The 5,584-nt window shown below is 43.8% G+C and overlaps 1 protein-coding gene across 1 annotated transcript in view; it reads right to left on the reverse strand.

The window, feature by feature from the left end:
• Nucleotides 1-5,584, reverse strand: part of LOC108757063 (ABC transporter G family member 9) — a 131,764-nt gene that overhangs the window by 82,793 nt on the left and 43,387 nt on the right. The window lies entirely within an intron of this gene.

Genomic DNA, 5,584 nt, shown 5'->3' on the forward strand with positions numbered 1-5,584 from the left:
CAATATATCACTCCATCAATCTATCCCAATGAAACAAATTTTTAGCAGGACTTTTGCAAGACAGATTGCAATTCATATTGTATTCCGTACATTCATTCGTTATCATCTGAACTGTCCCCAGTGTGCTGTTGCTCGTCCGTCTGTACGATAGCCGATAGGACTTCGGCCTCGACACGGCGTTCCAAATGAGGAACGTCTAATAGGCAGCAATGCTCGCTGCCAAGGAAGGAAGGTTATCGCGCTCTCGGTACCAAGGATCTCGCCGAGGCGTGTTAACCGCGAAGAGGATTGCAACGACGCGACGATTTGCCGGCGGCTCGCTTCGCCTGCATGCGTACGTACGCAGCTGCGAACGCGCGTATAGGCCGCGCGTGTGGAAGAGGCAACACTCTCTCGCGGAGAGGCGTTGCGCGAGCAGCGGCGACGAGAGAGTTAAGGTATCTTCAGCGAACTGGTAGGAGTAGTGGTGGTTGGCCACCCCTGGCCTGGATACCGTGGAGTGTTGTTCACCTCCGTGTGAAAGTACTCGCGCGCTGCACGTACGCACGCACGCACGTACGCAACGCACGCATGTCGCGGGCGCGCGAGCGTCTCGTGAGTCCGAGTGGAGGAGCTCGTTCACGCATGTACACATCCGACCGTGTGCATGTCGCGCTGCATATCGTCACATAAGAGACGTGGACACTACGCTATGGGCACGCATGTACGCACGGTGCAACGGCCGAGAAGTATGGGCAGAGCTCATCGTACGTCGATGCCGTGCGTGCATAGTAGAGGAGACACGAGGTTGTTTTTGCAAATTCGGTATACTTCAAGAAAGTATTCTCCGTCCCTTCTTCGGCACGGTTGATACGAATTACGAAATAATAATGAATAACACGTTACCAATAGTTAATTGATATTTTTATCATTCGCTCTTATACGTAGAATTGCCAGGTGGGTCCTTAACGAGAAGAAAGAAACACCCGAGAATATATTTTAAGTTTGTGTAATGTTCGAAATGTTCGAAATGAAAACTTCAAACCTATACATATGTGTGTGCTCTTATTAATATTAAATGAAAATAACAATAAATAAAGGGCAAAGAGTCAAAGCATATTTTAAATTGTAACACAATTGAAAAGAATAAATTACAAATGAAGAAAAGTAAAAATGAAAAAGGAAAATAGTAAAAAAAATTTAAAAAAAAAAAAAACATTAAATTCAAATATAAAACGTTACAAGTTTCGGCTATCGGATTGAGCCCTCTTCAGACATAAAATGGCAAAAATCGCTGTACAAAATTAGTTATCGAAAATGCCCGCATATTCCTTATAATAACAGCTCGGGTGAATCTTGGTGTAGAACTCGACATTATTCACATACGATTGAACAGTCAAATGTGTGTCATATCTCTTGGAAAAGGTTCATAAGCCATGTGTAAATTATTCAAACCAGTATGTCCATATATAAGTATAAAAAAACCAATTAAAATGTACAGAGTTCAATGGAACGTAGATGTGTAAGACGGACTTATTAATATTACAGTCTTAATTAATTCACAATCTTTGACTCAAGAAAATTTTATTCGCATTTTTTTTTCAAAATACGAATAGTTTTAACTCATTTTTACTCGTCAATACTAATAAGATCAAGATCGAACAAAGTTTCAAATGATTCGTATGATAAAAATATCCGAAGAAGATTTTTCCGACTGAATTTTCTTGCGGAAGTAACATGTAACATAGTACAGTAACACGTAGTGTACGCGTTATCCGGAAAAATTACAGAAATTCAGTAATGAATTTCTATCAAAAAATATGTACCCAAACGCCTGCGTTGTCGCGTAGCGGTTCGAGCGGAACGATTTATCGCAGAGCGATAATTATATCGGCTGTCCGCATTTCCGATCGGCGATTACGAAATTTCATCGGCGCTTTGGAGCCGGTAAGTGCCGGTGCTGGTCCCAAACTGGGTGTCTGTCTCTCGCTCTCGTTGCTGGAGAGCCCGGACCTCTCGTCGAGAGGTCCCGTTCTCCCGTTCCGTCGTCCTCCCTTCCGTCCCTCCCGCGGCCCCCCTTCGCTGCGGCAACCGTCTCCCCCTCTCGCCGTCACGCACTTCCGTCGCCGTCTTTACGTCGCCGTTCTCCACACAGCTGCCCCCGGCCACGGCATAACCGAAAGGACCACATTGGAACGGAGTGATGTACCGTTACGTGGTAGAATGGCGGTTGGTTGTTAGTATGGCAGTGTGTTAGCCGGGCAGGATCATCGTAGGTAGGTGGGTTGGTAGGCAGGCAGCGCCGAGCGCGCGTGTGCAGGTCGGCGCCGCCGGTGTGGGTGTGGGTGTGGGTGTGGGTGTGGGTGCACGCCGTGTGTACGGTGAAGGTAGTGCGAACGGGAAACGCGAGGACGAAGACGACGTAAAGAGGACGAGGAAGATCTACTATGGACCACCTCACCTAGGAGGTGAGGATGCAAACAGCTGTGCAGCTCGTAGGGGAGAGAGAACCTGTCCCTACAAATCTTTATAACTGCTACCATCGTCCTCCCCTGTCGTCCGCTTCTTTATCCGTTTCTTTCACCCTGCCCACCCCCTTTCTCTCCCTTTTTCCCGCCTCTCGTTCTTCATTCTTCTTCTCGTGACAGTGCCATGCGCCAGCGTTGGCGTACGATACACGTACATCGGAATCCCATCGTGACTTTTCTTTGCACGTATTGATAGTATATCTGCCACCACCGAGACGAAGTAATTCTGCTGGTCATTATGATCTCAGCGCGATCGTAAAAACGGTGATCGATCGAAATTAGGCGAGAAGATCGTTCTTAAAGTATGGTATATAATAAATTTTGAAGAAGTACGGAAGGAATGCGTTGCCGCCATTATTAGCTTTGCGAAATTGCGTAACATGCAGTTGGAAATAAATACTAATATCTGTCGTATGAAATATTTCGGAAAGTTTTCTTTGAAAAAAATATTAGAGTACAAACTGTGCTAGAAAACTTTTAATTGAATTGAATATCGAATATGTGATTTTAATAATTATAATATATTTATTTGTAAATTGTTACACAATTGTAAAAAGAATCTTGTCAATCAGTTTCTTACAGGAGAGTTTACTCGACAAATATATACCGAATGTGACGAAAGTCGAACACTATGATCTCAGAAATATCCAGGACAATCGTTACGTGACAAACTCAACATATTCGGGATGAAGATTAATCTCTCTTACACGTCGCGATGCAAATATTTGCGCGTCGGCAAGTTGTGTCACTGTGAGCGTTTCTCCAGCTGTCACAACGTACAACGCGATATATCGCGTTGTCAATGGGACCCGAAAATTCTACGCAACTTCATATAAAAACAGATTACTAAATTCGTCTATGCAACAGCGTATCGGCACGGACTTTCCGTCTGTGATCTGATCTGACAGTTCAGATGCTTGATTTAATCCGGCTATCAAAGGCTTAATTGCGAAGGAGGAAAAAGCTAAGCTGTGAACGTCATCGTGAATATTAACATCGTGACTAGTAACGTCAAGAGGGGCGGGTCCTGTTCGTGTTCGCCCAGTCCATTTCTAATGCGAGCAACGTTAAAAGACAATTAATCTGAATAACTCAGCCTAACCTCGCGTCCTACATTTTGTGACAGTCACGTTTTCGCGTTGGACACATCGAAACGTGTACAATCGAGACAAGTTAGGATATACATAATTTTGTTTAAAAAATTTTGATATTGTGCTCTATAATTATTTGTTATTTAAATACGAACTCACTCAGTCTAGTATGAATTTAGTTGTATAAAATATATAAGAACTATCAAATATCTGAATGTCGAAATTGTTAAACGTATGATAAAAATGATTAAATAAGAGATGTTAGGTTAAATAAAGGATTTATCAGTGGTCCAGAGAGGTACCATGTAGAGATTACCATCTCAATCACAGTTAATTCATTCTTAGACGTTGGAACTTCTGACGCAACACTGCGATAATAAACGTTGCATGGTGTAACGGTGCTTTCGTAATGAATGGCCCGCAATTTATGAAGATTCCACCGTTTTGGCAATGCGATGACAGTAAGAAGATAAGCGTTGATCGCGTTATATTCCTGTTTCAATCGTTATATTGATGAAATTTATATCTCCTTGCGCACAGTTTATTAGTTGATTACATCTAACGGCGCGACGAAGTTATTTCTCATAATAACGCTGAAAGAAAGGGAGAGAGAGAGAGAGAGAGAGAGAGATATGCTTGCCACTGGCTTAACCGGCTCCTTGCCAACTGTTTATCCATATCCTGCGAACTAATCTGCATCGAACACTAAAAATGTAATAACATTACCACCGCCACTTCGGAAAGTTGAAGTTTAATGCCGGCAATTGTTACCACTCTATCGGAACGTCTTCCGGTACTCTGTCAAATAACATAGAATCATCGAAAAATCTGCCCGCTGTTTCATTCTCCCATCTTCTCGCCACCCTCGTCTGCGCACGGGATCGTAAAATCTAAGATCGGGGAAACATAAAAGATGCGGGGAGGATCATAAAATTTCGTTAGCCGATCTGATACGGGACGGCTAAGAGACGAGCGTCGCCGCGTCGCATCGACGGCAAGGAATGAAAGAGGCATTAAGCAACAGATCGAGATAGAGAAGAAAGGGATCGACTTATCCGAAATTCCACCATGGGAGGTTACACCGCGTTCCTACTGCCCCTAGCGCTCTACCCTTCTCTCTCTCTCTCTCTCTCTCTCTCTCTCTCTCTCTCGCACAAACGAGAAGACTTGCCTCCCAATTCCCGATAACTTGAGATCTGAAGGACGTAGACCGGGCAGCAACGCATAAAGAGAAAAGACAGGGCAACGTGAAAGGTTTGGAAAGTCCGATAACGACGGATAGCCACGATGATGTCGCGCGTGGGTGTCGCTGGAATTGATCGCGCGACTAGTCCGCTTGGCTAGTCCGGCCACGTTGTGGATCCGCGCCAAGAGCCAGCCGGGGTCGTTCCTGTTCCCGGGTAAACGTCGCCTTCATGGCCGTCGACCTAAACATTGTCCATTGAGCTAACAAGGTGACAGAATAATACGCGAGACTCTCTCTCTCGAAGAAGAAGAAGAAGAAGAAAAAGACATGCCTTCTGCCCTTCTCTTGCTCTCCTTATCTCGAAAATTTCGTTTCGAGTTCTGGTTGACGTTTCTGATCTACCGCAAGGTTGAAGGATTTTACATTCGGCTTGAACTTTGCGTTTCTTTTAGTAGTTTTTGTGGAAATTCAAAGATCGATGACTATAAATTCCGAATTGTCAAATTCGAATATAACTTCGATCAAAATTGATCGACTACTAGCAATTTACAACACCTAGCAAAAAGCAGAAGTTGCTGAACGTTTTAGAGACGTTGAACGTTGAACGTTTTATATCAGCTTTTAACAGGAATAAGCGAAGAAGGCTATATTCAGAGCAAATCTTGGTGCTTAATAATATTTTTGCATAAATCTTACGCAGTATTTCAGTTCGGGCAAACTACGCGCTGAATATTTGTCGGTCTTGAAATCGCATTGAATCGCGAAACTGAGCTGGAGTAAGTTCTCAAGTCGTTAAGTCA

This window comes from Trachymyrmex septentrionalis, unplaced genomic scaffold (genome assembly GCF_001594115.1).
Source record: "Trachymyrmex septentrionalis isolate Tsep2-gDNA-1 unplaced genomic scaffold, Tsep1.0 scaffold131, whole genome shotgun sequence".
In the NCBI taxonomy this organism is placed as follows: Eukaryota; Metazoa; Arthropoda; class Insecta; order Hymenoptera; family Formicidae; genus Trachymyrmex; species Trachymyrmex septentrionalis.